This window comes from Lagopus leucura, unplaced genomic scaffold, assembly GCF_019238085.1.
Source record: "Lagopus leucura isolate 7727_CA_CO unplaced genomic scaffold, USGS_WTPT01 Super-Scaffold_73, whole genome shotgun sequence".
NCBI lineage: Eukaryota > Metazoa > Chordata > Aves > Galliformes > Phasianidae > Lagopus > Lagopus leucura.
Genome location: NW_024962252.1, coordinates 51,963,770 through 51,981,699, shown reverse-complemented (window position 1 = coordinate 51,981,699; position 17,930 = coordinate 51,963,770). Strand labels below are relative to the sequence as shown.

Genomic DNA, 17,930 nt, shown 5'->3' with positions numbered 1-17,930 from the left:
GCTTAATTTTTTACTGTAGCATTAAGCAGAATGAACTTTGTTCAGCTATAAGCAAAATGTGGTATATGCAAAGCAGTGCAAATTGATGTACACTTTCAGCAACAACTTAGGGCAGTGCCCTGGATCTGTGCTCTGGATCTGTGCTGCACAACTACTCCCAGGTTGCTTGAGTTAGAGCTGCCAAGTGTCGTGCATTATAGCACTCAGAATGAGAAGCTGTATAAATTGTGTTCAGAAGGCAAGAGCTGGACCTGAGAATAGAAAACTCCTCCTCAGTACGCAGCTGGCTTGAAATATTCAGTAGTAGAGGAAAAAAGTCCCAGTAATTTTAAAAGCATACCATTAAGAATAAGAAAAGTAATAGAGAATAGCATGGAGAGTGTTAGCAAAAGTAAAAGTCTTTTTATCAAGATGAGCACTCTCATCTCACCTCGAAATAGTATCAGGAGTTAGTGGGAGTTCTGGGAATACGAGATGAAACTGAATAAGGATCTGGGAAATCTTGGTTGTGGAGAGTGGGTAAGGAAAATTGTGTTGCCTTAGAAAGCAGATGAGTCAGAGAAGAGACATGCTGAAACTGTGAAAAACAGTAAATGGTAATGCGAAAGATAGATTGAGGTAATTTCTGATTTCTTTGTCTTAAAGCATAAAAGCAAGCGGATATTTAAAGAAATCAATAGATGACAGATTCCAGAACTGGTAAAAGGAAATTCTTGTTCAGATCTGTGATTAAATTATAAAAGTCACTGTGGCGGTAAGTTGTTAGGCTGAAGAATTTAAGAAGGTTTAAAGGGTTATTTCAATGGATATCAGAAATATTTATAGATGCTATAATCCATGCTGACAAATTTTGAAGGAGATATTAAGCCTCATCCTTGTGATTTCAAGATGTTCTCCAGCTACTGGGGTTATGTTTTCTAGCTACAAGGTTTCCTTCCTGATGGTTATTCTTCCTTCTCAAGGTAAAGTGTTAAGTAGGATTTCAGAGCTGTTAATTGTATAATACTTGTATAAAATCTGTGAAATTAGCTTTGATTCCCAATAGTACAAACCTTGGTGACCATCCTCTAGGTGTCCTATGTGGGAAATGTTTGAGTTTAGCGGTGCAGGCGGCTCTTCATAAGTTGGCTGAACAGAACAGTCTGCATCATCATATCGTGTTTCCTTTGGTGACTAAATACAAATGTGCAGTAATGTCAGGAACTGATGCAACTATTGATTTATACATTATGCGTATGAATAAAAACTATGTTGCTCTTCAAAATGCCCTTAAAGCAAGAGCATTTTCTGTGTTTGCCTTCTGGAGTTGCTTCACTTCCAACAACTCGAAGGCTTGACATAAGCAACCGTTGTCTTTACCTGAAGTCCCCCGTTAAATTGTTGAGAAGAATATGTACAGGCAGCCCTAAACAAAGAAAATTTATTTTGGCAAAATGTCTCCTTGGTGCAGTTACGGTGTGCGTGATTTTCATAGTTAGGCATTTGTGCCTAAATGTGTATGTGAGTATGTGGTACTGATTGTTTTTGTCAGCATTTCGGTTTTGTTGAATGTCATACGTCCCCAACTGGTTTTAACTCCGTGGCTGATACTTAAGAAACATCACTCATGTAGTCCTGCTGTTTTATCTGATAGCAGCGTCCTCAGGAATTGTTCATTTGTCTAAGTCTACAGCTACACTCTGAGCTGCTCCTCTTTTAGGTGGCGTGATGTTTTTGGATAATTTAAAAATAAACACCCAAGCAATAATTAATGAAGCTGCAGGTCTTAAAGATATGGAAAAAAATATTTCAAAGGACTTTTTTCATCAGATCCTCTTGATAAAGGAAAGGTAATGGCTTTCCTGCAACTGTAACGCAGACCTGTTGATTGGAATTAGTAAAATGGTGCATAAAAAAAAAAATCGTCCTACTTGGGCGTTTTAGGAAATCAAAGGGTATTATACTGCGCTTATGCAGTAACAATAACAGAATTTTGGGGGAAGTTACGAAGGCTAACATGCGCAAGAACTTCTTTACAGTGAGGTGACGGAGCACTGGAACAGGCTGCCCAGGGAGGTGGTGGAGTCTCCTTCTCTGGAGATGTTCAAGACCTGCCTGGATGCCTACCTGTGCGACCTACTGTAGGGAACCTGCTTTGGCAGGGGGGTTGGACTCGATGATCTCTGGAGGTCCCTTCCAACCCCTACAATTCTGTGATTCTGTGATTCTGTGATTGTAATTTCTGTTAAAATAGTGTTAATTAACTCAATTGTAACTGCAGTTAGGACTATGCAGTCCAGGTGATCCAGGTGACTGGCTTAGTTACAGCATCTCAGCTGTCATGGTTTCCCCACATAACAGTGCACTCTGCAGTGTCTGAGTCCACATCATACAGTGTTATTTTTAGTACTGATAAATGTAATATTTCAAGATAAGTGAGGCTGACAGGGGTGATCTGGTAGCTCTCCCTCACTGTCTGCTGAGATGCAGCATGCAGGACTCTCCAGTTTGTACGTATTCCCCATGATGAGAGTGTCAGCTTCCGCAAAAGGTGGCAAGTTTTCCTTGATAACAAAATCATTCTTCAGAGGCTGTTTTTGAGATTTGGTGGTGTGCATAGTGCCAGGAGGAATGGCTGGGTTCCCATTCCACGGCCTGTACAAAGCAGTGAGCAACACATTGGCATCATAGACCATCTAGGCAGCCATCATCCAGACCCCCAGTCTGCACATAGAAACAACAGTTGTGGCTTAATCGTAGCTTTGTAAAGACTCAGATCATCTCCCCTTGCATAGACCACCTCCTCATGCATAGAACCGCTATCTTTCTTTTTGCCACATACTGAAATATACCTTAATTCCTTATTTGCACAACACTTCAGCATTCAAGTGAACTTTAAAGCGATACAGTTCTCTAAGAAAAAGCAGAAAATAATAATAATAATAAAATCTTGTGGTATTTGCTATTTTTAAAACATTTCTTAAATCTCAGGTAATAATGAATGAGAACAATGTTTTAACTGTAATCACTGAATTGCAGTAACCATATATAGATAGTTAACAACAAATCTCTGCAATATACCTTCTAAAGCTATGTAAAAATGTGTATTAAGTGTTTCCAGAGGTTGCTTTCATTACACATTTTTTTTCTTAACAATTGTTCAGTCATTTATTTTGTTGCTGGAAGCTTTACTTGACATTTCATCTAAAATATGATTTCTCGAGTATTGTCCCATTACTTACAGTCATATTTAATAATATCTTCCCTTTGTTGTTTTTTTCCAATGTCTTTCCTTTGTTTTTCTTTCCACATCATTCCAGTACTTACTGCCACTTTTCATGACTCCACTTGGCCAGTATGCATATTTTTGTTTCATTTTCTTTTAATCCATTATTTCTATCTCTAAGCCTGTAATTACTATTATTGCTCCTCAAACCCATGTAAGAATGGTAAAACAAGCAAAACAAAACAAGAAACAACACACGTTACTTTAAAATCTGTAAATTATCAAGAGGAAAGAAAGCAAAATTTTGCGCAGAATAAAGCAAATAATTTTCTTCAGCCCAGTCTGAGGTAATGCCATTGTTGCTTGATGAGGGAATGTCTCAGTGGCAGTGGTTTTTGCTTTTGAAATTGGACTTCATAGAATGTGGCAGTCAGGACTCATGATGAGCAGGACTATGAGCAGGACTCATAGTGCACGTGGACAAGCTCTTGTATTATGGCAATATTTAGTTAACGATACCCATGTTAAATCCCATGCTGTGTGTCTATGGTATTAATCACTTCAAGGATGTTTGTTCCACAATTTCTTGCAGAATGCTGTCCTGTTGTGATGTTGTTCTGGTTAGGATAAAGGCCTTTTTTTTTCTTCTATCTGTTTTTTTTTTCCTTTTCAAAAGCGTAAGAAACGATGCTGATGAATAAATAGTAGAAAATCAGTGTTTGCAAGAGAATGACAAAAAAAAGGAGAATCAATTTACACCACTACATGTGTATGAGGTCTAGAATCCATCATTGCAAATATCCATCCCATAGAGGTGATAGCTGAAGGTTTAAATATAGAGAAGCGTGCCTGACTGGAGTCAGAAGAAGTCTTTGTGGTGGGAGGGAAGTATCATGTGTCATGGAACCATAGAATGGCCTGGGTTGAAAACGACCTTGGAAATCATCTAGTTTCAGCATGGCTTCATATAGAAGGTTTGGTAGCAAAGATGTTGGCAGACTTTTAGCTAGAATAGCATGTGGGCAAATATAAACTCACTGTTTGAAGTAGTTATTTTCTACTTGATATCTCTAACTCTTTAATGATATTTGATGAGAATGTTGACATTGTAAGACATTATTTAAATAATGGTACATTTGCTTTGAAATAAAACGGTAGAAATACTTTGCCTGGTGAACCTTTCTTAAAGATTTCACTGGGACAAAAATGAGTAGGAATTTGTGTAATTCTCATCACTCTTCATCTTTTTTTTGAGTGAACTGAAGGATATGCCATCATTTCCAGTGATGCCATGCTTTTATCTAGCTGGCTTAGGCTCTTGGATATGGATCAGACAACTTTGATCTTTTGTCTGTGGTTCATACACCAGCTGAATGAATTGTTAGAGGTTGAATGTCATTGTACTTTGGCCTCTGAGAAGCAAGTCAATTTTAGCTCAATTCCTTGAAAGCTGCTTTCTGCACCACAGATAATCAATACCTTTGGTAACATTTGCATTGAGTGATGTCAGGTATTGTCCTAAGCATGTGCATTTTGCCAGCAATATGGTAGCCTCAAAGTGACCCTTGCATCCCATTAGTGTGATGGGATTGCATTCTCAATCTGTGGTTCAGCTCTCTCGAGTGGGTTGAGCAAATACAGTCATTTTGCATGTTGGGAGAGCTATCTATCCCTGCAGTGCTTCCTTAGCCTACTTTTTGCTTTGTCTTCAAGACTGAAAACTTAAAGATCAGTGCTTTTTAATTAAACTGTGCAGTTCCAGCAATGTGAGAATTTCTTCTAGTTGATGTGTTTTTTATGCTACAGTAGTAAAGGAAGCAGCAATTCTTGCTTTCCAGGGTTGTCAAGTTTCGCTATTGCAACTCTTCTGTCAGTGTAACAGACTGAACTCCTTATTTATCACTCCCTTGTGTTCTCTGGAAAGTCAAATAGAAGTAAAACTACTGGTCACTTGGCCAGCTGCATCATGACCATCCCTGAATGTGTTCAAAAACCATTTGGATGTGATGAACAGGGACAGGATTTATTGAAGGGTTGTTAGGGTAGTATGGTGAGGTTGTAATTGGACTTGATGATCTTTAAGGTCTTTTCCAGTCAGAGCTGTTGTATGATTCTATGATTTTGTGACATAGTTTTTTTTTGTTTCATAAGAAAGGAAGATAAAACTGCTAACAGAGTTAGCTCTGAATACAGTCTATACAGAATTGCTGACTGGCCATAGCAGGGGTGGCATTTTCACAATCTGCTACTTGGCATTTCTTAGAGTATTGCTAGTGTTCAAATTGTCAGAGATCTGTATTGCATCCAACCCAAATGAAATGGGCCAGTATATCTAAACCTGAATCAGAGCCTCTGTGTGGGTAATACATAAGAAAATAATAATTGGTAGATATCTGGTGTCTTTTATAATTATATGCTAAACTGAATGTTTTGTTTGTAAATATTGGGATTTTCAGTTATTTGTATTGTGATCAGGGCAGGGTATTGGGATACTTTAGAAAAGCAAGAGATGGGTGCTACTTCCAAGTAAAAGCTGAAGAGCCCAGAGAGCCCAGTTTGGTTCTCTGCATCTAGTTCATGGCTTTTGTGCCTGTCCCAGCTCCCTGAAGGGAGTCTTCCAAGGTTATCTGAATTACTCATTCCTTTCTCGATCTGTACCTATGACTTGTAACTGCCTGGACTACAAATTTCTACTTAGCTTGAGTTACGCACTCAAAATAGTACAGTTATTTAAAAGCTGGTTAATTCAAATTAAAAAAGTGGGAGTTATGGCAGTGAATTAATATATGGTGATGATGGAATTCAGTAAGTGTTGATTAGTTGTTCTTAAAGCTTGACATTCATTTACAGGAGCTTCTTTTACATAGCTCAGATGTAAATGTTGATGATGTAAAGTTATCTTGTTTTATACCATCTGCAAAGCCACTTTATTAGACCTTCATAAACCCTGGGATCTTAGATTTTTTAACGTAATGTAGCCCAAATAAGTGAGAATTTTAAATTTGATGTTTTTTTGTCGTGGAAAGATACTTGGCCTTAGATACTTGAAGTCAAGGAACTGCCAACTCTACACAGGTATTGCATCTGTCCTCTTTTTAACAGCAGTGGACCTTTCCTAATGATGCTCATCAGTGGTTTGTTAGAGAAAAGGATAGGTGTTTTGCTCTGGAGTTGTTCTTTAGGTGGAAAAGTGGTCTTTCTGTATTGTGGAGCTTTTATCTATACAGAAACTAGAGCAAAGTGAAATCTTAAAAACGACTGAAATGGAAGTGCTGTTCTATTCTTTGTTTATCCTTATAAACATTCAGATCTGCTTTATTTTTAGAAAACTTAGGATTGTCTCTGCAATTCTAGGGAATGCGTATGAGCAATTAAGCAGAAGTATCTTGCAGGGATGCTTAAGGATAGGAAGACTCTTAACTTGAGGTAGTAGTAGTGTACAGACTACAAAGGAATTTCCCTGACTGGAAAAAAAGCATGACTTAGGTCTAATAAAATATTCTTCTGTGGAAATGGGTATTTTTTTCTGTGCAAGTTCTTTTGCATTTTAATAATTCTTGTGAAGAGATAGGAGGTGAAAACTAACCGCAAAAAGTTATAAGCCTTATCACTGTAGTTCTTCTGTCTCTCAGATGGGAGAAGCAGCAGACCTTTAATAGTTTCCCATCCAGAAACATACTACACAGACAGCTTGTGCATGTGGATGATTGGCTTCATGCCTTAATTCATTTCTTCAAATTATACCCAGCTATTTCCCTTAATACCCCTTGAAGATACAGTTAGAAAACTTATTTAAATGAGAACTGGTATCCAGTTAAAAAAACAAATTGTTATAGCGACCCCCATTTTCATTTCTTGCATGCAACTTCCAATTCTGACAGAGCTCCTCAACTGCCCAAATACATTTATTGTATGTACATTGGATATAGCGCATTCCTGAAGTTTTTAGAGAATATCCAGTGTCCCCTATGTCTTCTGAAACCACAATTATGCATGGTGATTCTGAAGTGGAAAGAGCAATTCCTTTGTGTCTGACATAGTTAGCATTTTCATTTACTCCTATTCATGTAGGAGTATAGTGTGTCTTGTTTGTTACCTGTGAGGAGTAACAGGAATGCTTTCCTTTAAGGTAAGTAATCAGATTATGTGTTGTGTTCTGTGAATATAGAAAATGGTTATGTGGCACATCCTTTTAACATTGGGCTTAATACACGTTGGGGGTGTCTTTCTTGACTTTAAGCATATAACTTGAGCATTGTAAGACTTGGAAAGCTTCAGAACATTTCTGAGTGCTCGTGATGGCAGTTTACTATCAAGGTTCCTAAATGTATTCAGTGAGATGTTGACAGCCTAGATATTTTTAAAAATACTTCTTAGTCACACTGAGTACATTCAGTCCTCAAAGTAGTTATCAAAACAAGTTTTACTTGTAGTTGCCTAGTTGCCAGAATCATGCTCTTGAGTCTTTAAAGGTCAAACTGCCTTTCATTAGAGGCTGGATACCAACTGTATAATACCTTTTAAAAATAGATGTATGTGGCAGGTGGGATGCCAACCCCAAGATACCTTTTAAAAATAGCCATATGTGGCATCCATCTGCAAAGCAAATAAACAAAACATGCTGCGGAGCATCAACACTTCCCAGTGTGTGAGCAACTGTGCTATTACTTGCAAAAAGTACCTGCTGCTCACATGGAGAGCAAGGGAGCAGTGAGTGAATCATAGTATCATCTAGGTTGAAAAAGGCCTTCAAGATCATGAAGTCCAACCATCAACCTGACCTACTGAGTCCCATCACTTAACTGTGTCCCTTAGTGCCATATCCACACAGCTCTTAAATGCTTCCAGGGATGGGGACTCTGTCACTTCCCTACAGTGACCCTATTCATGAAGAAATTCTTCCTAGCATAGAGTCTAAACTTCCCCTGGTGCAACTTGAGACCATTATGTTGTATTCTGTCACCTGAAAAAAGAGGCTGACTCCCACCTCTCTGCAACCTTCTTTCACATAGTTGTACAGGGGGATGAGGTTTCTGTCAGCCTCCTTTTTGTCATATTTTATAGTCCCAGTTTCCTCATAACTCTTGTGGATGCTCCATCCCTGGAAGGCCAAAGCCAGATTGAATGGGGCTTTTAGCAACTTGGTCTGGTGGGAGATGTCCTTATCCACAGCAATGAGTTGGAACTAGGTGATCATTAAATGTCCTTTCCAAACCACACCGTTCTCTGAATTTGCATGGCATTTTCTCGTAACAAAGTGTCCATCTCAGAGAACACATTCACCAACTTTTAAACCACAGTCTGCAAGCAGCTGCTGCCATAAGCTGGCCATTTTTCACATCCTAAGAATGCCCTGCACTCTGTATTGAGAAATTAGTGTCTAATCCTGGGTCAGCACAGATTTCTCCGGCTGTCATTGCTTTTGCAGAAAGCTACAGCAGTGAATGTAACTGCTTCTAGAGAGCTCAGGAAAACTTTTCTGATGCCAAGGAAGGGATTGTATGCATCCTGATGGGCTGAGCTGCTCCACATGAGAGGTGTCCCACAGACTCCTTTGAGCAGTGTATGCTCCAAGGCACGAAGAAGATTGTGTGTAATTTTTAGAAAACTGTATAGACTCCGTTATTGACTGCTAATACAGCTCTGGTCTTCTCTCTTCCCACACAAATGTAACCCCAAATATGGTAAATTATCTATGGCACAGCTATTTTCTAGTCTATAGGAAGAAAAAACACATTTCTTTTCCTTAATGGAGTAATCACCTTCATTAATTGCAGCTCTCAGAAAACTTTTCCCATGCTCTTCGGTGGCAGCAGCGACTTCGCTTTGAAGTCACTGTGAAAGGGTGAAAGGGAAAGAAAGCAAGAAATTTAGACACTGACTGTTCTAAATTTACAGTTCCTTTGCTGCAACACCATGTCTGCAATTAATAGTAGCATTCTTCTTAATAATAATTCCTTCATGCATATTGCACCTTGGAAATCAACAGCTATGTATGTAAAATGAAACGCTTCTACCTATTGTGTAGTCTTTCTGGGAACAAAAAGTCAAAGCCTTGTGTGTGAGAGGTCAGCGGGGTTTTAACTAGGGAAGGTAATATAAGAAAAGTAGGATTGGAAGTTGGGTGTGCCACTCCAAGAGAGGTAAGCTGTTTACCATAAGTGCTGATCTTTTCCCTAGTACTGGTAGCAGGAAGAATACCTACATAATGCTCCTCATCGGCACGACTGAAGGAGTTTGAATTGAGAGAATTATCATGGCATTTTGTCGTGACAAGAAGTGAAGGCTGTAAGTGAAGATGAAAGGAAGAAAAATGGCAAGCAATGGATTTATGGCATGAGAAGTTAAGTGGGAGACACTTTTGTAGCCACTGTTTTAAAAATACTGATATCTGAAAATAGCTAAACTTCAGGTTTCGTTTAACTAAACATATGCAGTACTAGATTTCCAGAAAGCAAAGAACTCGCATGCAGTTGTGAACCACAAAACTGCTTTTATCTTTTAAAGCAGCTGAAAGCTCCTGTTTTCCCTTGGAAAGCACTAATTGCCACAGAATGCACATAGTTGATTCATGTGAAATCTGTGTGGATGGATCTCGTTGCAGGACAGGGGCTGTGATTTTTACAGTGATCACTTTTTGTCACCTTTTGCAATGATGAGGAACCTGCAGGGTTGATCTGGTGACTTGTCCCAGATAAGGGAAGCAGTGGCAGAGCTCATAGCCAGGCTTCAGCTCTCCCCGCTCAATTTCCCAGCTGGAGAAGTGAGTCGCTTCCCAGGTTCTTTTGAGAAGCAATCCTACAGCCTTTGTTGGAACCAGTTTTGTTTGGATTGGTGGGCTCAGAAACAACACTCTGGAGATGAGATGTCCTTGAAATCCCTTACAGGACTAAGCATTAGTTATAGGTAATGTACAGCAAGAAGCACCAGCTTGTTGCTTATTTTATGCACTCATTTTCACTTTTTAATTAAATTTTAATTATAGAAATTCACTTTGATCAACTAATTTAAAGTTGACAGATGTCCAAAATTATTGCAGTTTACTCAAGAATTTAATGGGAATGTGCATTCATGTACATGCCCATGTTGTATGTAATGAATATAGATGCACAGTATTTATATGTCTGTATCTATGTACTGAACTGTATTGGCAAGTAAAGGTAGTCGCTGGTTTGTCTGATCCTTTTGCTTTTACATTTTGTTTCTGTTCCCCGCTGTGCACTCGTCTTTTGCCTTTGTTATACGTACTTACACATCTCTTCATCTTTGTTGTCATTAGTAAACCAGCGTGGGCCAGTGCGTGGCATGCACTATATGCATGTATTTATGTACGTTTGTAAATATAACTGAAGACCAATCTACTTTCTAGGGAATTGCATAATATGATTGCTCAGAAGAGCAAATGGGTGATGTTGAGGTGATCCTAGATAGATTTTCCAATCCCATTTCTCAGTACTTTGTTCCAACCTTTATATGTTTCTTATAAACATATAAAGGTACTTTCTTAAAAGTACAGGATTGGAAGAAGCCTTCAGGTAGACTGACTCATGTACTCTGCATATGTATGCATTACATAACATTATCATCTTTAGCAGTTTCTGTGTTTCTGTCATAAGAACAGTCAGGTCTCTCATCCTCATTGCTTGGAAAGTGGACTTTGAATAACGTTAGAAATGTAGTATGATATATTAGGGGAAAAAAAGTAATCAATTTCATAGAGTGTTTAATATTCTATGTTCAATTGAGTTATAGTGCATCAAATCCTGTCCTCCCTGCAAGGATTTGACTTGTAGTTTCAGAAATGCTAGCACCAGATAAAGGAACTCAGCTCTCCTTGTGTGGGAAATCATGTTGTAATCGAGTTGTCCATTAGGTGTTCTCCACTCTTTATTGCTGCACTGCTCCATGTACAAGCAGATCTCCATACCTTATGTTGCTAAGGGAAAAGCAGTGCTGAAGACTTGTATCTTTAGAGCATATGCCTGCTCTCCAATAAAAGCATAGAGGAGCAGAGATGAAAAAAGTGACTCACTACAGTGACTGTCATTTCCTTTCTGTAATAACATCTTCCTAAATTTGATAAGGAACTCTAGGAACTAATTGCTTTAGCTATTTATCTATATATTCTCTCTTGATGCTTGTCCTTTGCCTCTATAGCAATTACAGACCACATAATTTAAGAATAGCAGAGGTAAGATGTCAGTAATGAATATGGTAAGGCATTCTAGATTAAGGACTTCTGTTCTTGGAGAATCGATTGGTATAATATTTTCAGCTACCTCCTCCAAGAACTGTCACGATATCAGTAATAAGAAAAGCTCTCAGTACAGTAAGTTTTGGCGAAGTCTAACATTGTGCTAAAATATGTGGAGAAAAAAATGGTCAGTATTACATAATTAAAATCACCAAATGTGGCTTCTGTTGGGAACAAATCACATTTGCTATAAATGACATATTTGCCACTTCAAAACTGAGATTACTCAATTTTTTTGTTTTTGGGCCTAACACCTTGATTTGCACTAATGGGCCAAAAACCAAAAAGCTTTAGGATAAAATGAAAGTGGAGCTTTTAAGCATAACTATAAATAAATAAATAAATAATCTCCTGCTTTTTAAAAGTAGCATTTTAAATTCCTTTGCCGTATGACAAGACCTTTACCAAATGGACTGGATGGACTGGATGGACAGACTGGTGTCTGTGAAAGCAAGAAGTACCTGTGGTTTATAAACTGCTTCACATCTGCACATTTTTTGCTGAGCAGTGTTATCAATTATTTTGGCTTTCATTCTCCGTTATTCTAGAAGTGAGTGCATATTAGTTGACGATGTTTTCCATACTAATTTTATACATAACCAAGTTTTTTAATGTTGAGAAGTACAGATCTTGAGTCAGGTGGAGTGACTAGATAAAAATGCAACTGGGAGAAAGCTGGAAGGAAGCCAGACAAAAGATAGATACCTCAAATAATCAGAAATTTTTGACAATAGTCACAAAAGCTGGATACCATCAATTTATATTTCTATATAAATAGAAATATTTAATGCAGCTTATCATATGACTTCCAAGGGCCAGGATTTCACCAATTACAGTGTTGTTGGTGATGAATAGACAAGATCAAAATGGCTTTGCTGTGCAGGTCCTGACCATGGTGCAGGGAGGCTGGTGGTGCCCTGATGCTCCCAGCTGGTGGCTAAGTTTTTGTCGAGTTGGTCAGAATCTTTACAATTAAAGTATTTGGTTGAAAATAAAACTTGATCAAAATAGAAGCTTTTCATAAAAAGAACCAACCCTGTGTCATTTGGAAATAAAAATAAAAAACCATGCAGTTTTTATTTGTTTTAGATTATTTTTTCAAGTTATATATATTTTTTTAAAGTCACGATAATTCTTTAACATTTAGAATATGCGTGTAAGATTGCTTTCTGTCTGACACAATACAAGCAAAGGAATATCCATTGATAAGAAGTTGTGCTGCCAGCTTTCTCTTATTAAGTTGTGCTCGTTCAAAAGCTTTTTTGGAGATGAATGGTTTTACTGCAGAGTTGATGGACACTAGCAGAGCTCGGCAATTAGTGCTGTACACTGTGGAAAGTGATGTCAAGCTGAGTAACACAGGTGAATGTCCATCAGATTCATGTCCTCAGTATTACAAGAGGGACTGAAAACAGTGTTCTCCCCGGGCTTCCTTTTTTCTTGTGAAGATGAAAAGATGTGAGTGATACAGAACTGAACATTACAGTATGACAGGTTTCAATGCGAGAAAAGGAAGAAATACCTTCAGAACAGTTTTATCGAGGAATCACTCTAAAAATGGGACTCCACTGTGATAACCCACTGTGTTTGCATTCAGGCTTCTTTGGTCTCTGCTTGCCATTTCAAACTTGGACTTCTAAGAAATAAAAATTTAAAGCAGAAATTGGAACAGTTTGTAAAACAGTGTATTTGCTGCTTCACGTAGGCAAGTGACACCTGCTTTCTTACAGAGTCCTGGAATCATGGGATGCATCAGGCTGGAAGGGACCCCAGAGCCCACTCTGTCCCAACTCACGCCGTGAGCAGGGCTTCCCACCCACCAGCTCAGGCTGCCCAGGGCCCATCCAACCTGGCCTTGAGTGTCTCCAGGGCTGGGGCACCACAGCTTCTCTGGGCAGCCTGTGCTGGTGCCTCTCTGCCCTCTGAGTATAGAATTTGCTCTTAACAGCTAATCTAAGTTTCCCTCTTTTATTATAAAGCCATTCCCCCTTGTCCTATCACTATTACGCTGTTTAAAAAGTTTGTCTCCCTCCTACTTACAAGTTCCCCTTAACTACTGGAAGGCTGCAGTGAGGTCTCCCTGAAGCGTTCTCCAAGCTAAACAAGCCCAGCTCCCTCTGCTTTTCTTCACAGGAGATGTACTCCAGCCCTCTGACCATATTTCTGTCTTCCTCTTGCCTTGCTTCAGCAGCTTCACATCCTCCTTGGGCTGCGAGTCCCAGGCTTGGACACAATACTGCAGGTGGGGGCTCATGAGGGCGGAGCAGAGGGGGGCAATCACCTCCCTCACCTGGCTGCCATCCATGTTTTGTTGCAGCCTGGGATACAGTTGGCATCCATAGCTGCAAGAACACACTGCTGGCTCACATCCAGCTTTTTGTCCAACCCAAGACCTTTTCTGCAGGGCTGCTCTCAGTGTGTTCTTCCAGACTGTACACATATCCAGGATTGCCCTGACTCAAGTGCGGTGTTGCACTTGGCTTTATTGAACCGCATTACGTTCTCATGAGCCCGCTTTTTAAGCCTTTCCAGGTCCCTCTGGATGGCATCACAACGCAAACACAAAGGAGAAATGGGAAAAATGAGAGTGAAAGCATTAAACAAAATGGCATATAGCTTATTGAGGTGTAAATGTAATTGACGTTTTTGAGTTAGGAATGTTCTCCATCCCTCCCTTCCATTGTGTCAACTGCACCACTCAGCTTGGTGTCATCAGCAAACTTGCAGAAGATGCACTTATTCCCATTGTCTTTGTCGCTGATAAAGGTATTGCAGAGCACTGATCCCAAGACTGACCCATGGGAGTCATACTTGTGACCAGCCTTCAGCTGGATGTGTGCACAGATCCATTGACTCCAACCACCTGGCTACGACCATCCAACCAATTCTTTATTCACCAATTAGTCCAGCTTTCAAATCCTTCTCTCTCCAATTCAAAATTAACAATGTGGACCGTGTTAAATGCCTTTCACAAGTCCAGGTAGATGACATCAGTTGCCCTTACTTTGTTCATCAACATCATCACTCCTTTGTAGAAGGCCATAAAAATGTAATATGTGATAAACCTTATGTTTTTTAATGTCTAGTATGAAAGCTGCAGTGGAATCTTAATGACAAGTCCTTATTTTGTGGTGAAAATGATCTAAAAAGGTTTTATTTTTTATTGATTGTGCTGCTTGTAGAATTATAACAGCAGACAGTTTTTAGAGTTTTTAGCACCATTAATGTAAATTAAATTTAATTCAAAAAAATCAAGTTGGCAGTTAGAGCTATTAAAAATAAGGAACGTTCCACTTTTCAGATGAACTTTTCACCATTAAGCATTGTCCAAAAGGAGCTCAAAGAAAACATAGGACTTTGATTCAAAAGTTCATTGAACTTCATGGCAAGAATACTATTTGCTGTGATATACTGGCCTTTATACTGTACTTAAATGAATATATTAGACTAGGAGTTCCTTGGAGTTTTATTTGTGGAAGATAATTGCCTGCATGAGGTACCAATTCAAAACCTGATTCATGTCTGCAATGCAAAATTTTTATAGAGTAGAATATGCACCATTTGCAATTTTTATAGTTAATTTTAAATAAATAAACAGGCACTATGCATAGGCTGTGCAGGCCACAAATAGTCCACAGGCAACTTTCTTTGGCACGCCAATGTTTTTGTTCCTTCATTACAAGATAAAACAGTTTAGTCCTTGAGTGCCTACGGGAAGATGCTGAATAGGAAGTAGAGAACTGTAAAAGTAGGAGAAGTAAAGATGGGGCCCCTGTGAGTTGAAGCTGTTAGGGAAAGTGATGTTATCTTTGCATTTATGGGTTAGTGGTAGAATTTCTTTTTCTGGAGGAGTAGATCAAGCTTATGCATTATTTAAGGGCACTGTCGATGAGGCATGTTTACATATTTAGATTCTGGACAATGTAAAAGCCAAAAGTCATTGTAATATTCGGGGTAATTCTTTTCCTTTCTTTATCTCAGCTTCTATATTGTAAGTGCCTAAAACAAAATTGGAAAGACTCAAAGCAGCTGTGGAGTCAGCACCTGTAGTCAGATGTTAAATGTAAATGATGGAAGTGACCTCATAAAATGATAACATTTGTTCTGTGTTTTCAGAAGTTAAATTTTCAAATTACAAAATTACTTACTTATTGAGCGTGTTATCAGAAGTCATATAAAATCATTGTCTCACTTTCATTTGTAATTACAAAGCAGCGAGGTTATTACTCTTAAAGCCAGGGGCTTATTGGAGTTTTGACCTTCACAGCTCACCAAATAGAGGATTTGGAAGTTACTGATTTGTATCTAATTGGGAAGGAAAGAGGAGAACTCTAGTTAATCATGCTTACATTCGAATGTGTCCCTGGGTTTTGTTTTTATCAAATTGAAAGAAAATATATGTTGCACTGAATTTGAATCAAAAGATATTTTCGATCTTTAAGAAGGCTCCTATTTAAAATAGAAAGGAGGCAAACCATGCCAACGTAACTCTTGCCACTTTTCCCCTAATTCTTTTCATTAAGTCAGCTGGTATGGCTAATCTGTAAAATCATATGTTTGTCTCAGATCTTTGTCAGATAAAACAGCAATTTTGAGGCAGGTAGTAACTTTGATTGTGTTCACTGAAAAGCCTGATTTTATTTGAACAAATAGTTTTGTCTTTTTTTTCCTAAATCGTCTAGCAATTTATTCTGTTCAGTCTATGAAAAGTCCAATGTGAGGATTCCCGAAGCACTAGAGATCTGATTTTGACTGATTATAAATATTTTTTGGTCTATAAAGAAAATTGTTAGCCTTACCTTCCCCCAGTCTTAAAGAGGAGCATTTTTCAGAGTTATCTTGATGTTGCATATGAGGTTTTCATGACTTCTTTGGTAATATTGGCAAGTACAATTATGTAGTTATTGTGTTTTGTCTCAGGGTGGATGAAATGATAGCTGTGATTTTCAAGAAATAGGAAAGAAATGAAAAATTAGTGCTGTTCTTGTTTAGACAGAGGAGACGGAGCGAGTCTTCAACCAAAATACAGCTGCTGGTATTACTGTGCTGGAATATCTTATTCACTTCTCTTCCAAGAACAAGCAAACAAAACAAACAGAAAACCCCTATGTATGATATAATCCATACAGTGCTGTTTTTGGGAGTGGGTTCTACTTGATTCAGGGACAGCCAGGCATTTTTCTGCAAAATCTCAAATGCAGAATCTCCCTAGCTTCATGGCAGCAGGGAGGCAGCTTGTCTTATTTCTTCACATAATTTTGAAGTATGCATGAAGAAACTGTTTTCTTTTAGTTGTTTAATCATTCAGTGGTTGATTCTGCAGGCATGGAGGGCTACATTGATTTGCAATTGATTCTGTAGTGAATACACTGCAAGTAAGTATAGCACTCCTTAAGTGAATGTAAGATCATCTTTTTTTTTTTCAGCTGTTCAGTTTTGGTTTCAGAGATACATATTTATATCCTTATTCTGAAAATGACTTCTGCTTTCATCGTGAAATGTGGTGGATTTGTCTACTCAGAGTTCATTTCAGGACTGGAACATTTAGGAACATCGTTGCTTTTCAGTGAAGGGCAGAATATATTCCAGGGAAGTCTTTCACTCTCTTTGCTGTAATTATGTGTTCAGGTTTATGAAAAAGCATGAATCTAGATGTCCGCTAAGTAGTTAAAATTAACATTCTACTGATTGATAATTCAGCATTTGTTTTATTTATCTGCACTTGCTGTATCTCTGTAAAGGAATGGAGGAGAAACCTTGTGTATGAATGTGAGCATCCCGTCCAAATCTGAATGTTTTGAAATAAATCTAATTTGGAGCAAAGGTTTTAAGAAGAAGTCATTAACAAAAGGTTTAACTGGATGGTTTTACAGCTGATTTCTGCTTCAGGCACTAAGATGACATGTATATGTTTTTTGCTTCAGTTCTGTGCTGAGGCCTTGGGAGATTCTGTATTTGTTAAATTTATATTAATTATAAATCAGAGAGCTGTATGACAAGTTGGACTTGATTAGATTCTCTAGAAAAGTGCAGCTAGCCCTAACGTGCGGAGATCTACAGCTGCTTTGTATTCCTTCTCCACCCTATAGCAGAGCAAGTTTTCTATGAAATTTCTATGTTTTAATGATCTGTGACTATATTTTTGGTGTGTGTCACTGGTGACGTGAGTATTCAAATTGAATCTGCTGTCAGTGCATGCAATTTGGAGTCACCAGAGTTGAGGATTTGAGGTGAGGTCTAGCAGACCCCGAGACTGTGGAGGGGGAAATCATTGGAAAGAGGGTTGGGAAAAGCGCCTGCATTTCCTGACAGTCATGACAAAATGATTCCAGCTGTTCTTGAAAGACATTTAATTCTGTGCTGAAAATTGCTATTTTGTATATCTTCTTTAGAATTTAAATGCAGTGTTGTTTATTTCACATTATTATTTAAGTTCTTCTTGTAAAATTGTTAACACTCTACACAGCTTTG

The 17,930-nt window shown here is 38.4% G+C and overlaps 1 protein-coding gene across 3 annotated transcripts in view; it reads left to right on the top strand.

Moving 5' to 3' along the window:
• TULP4 (TUB like protein 4) overlaps positions 1 to 17,930 on the top strand; it is a 134,698-nt gene that overhangs the window by 65,973 nt on the left and 50,795 nt on the right. The gene's annotated exons all lie outside the window — the stretch shown is intronic.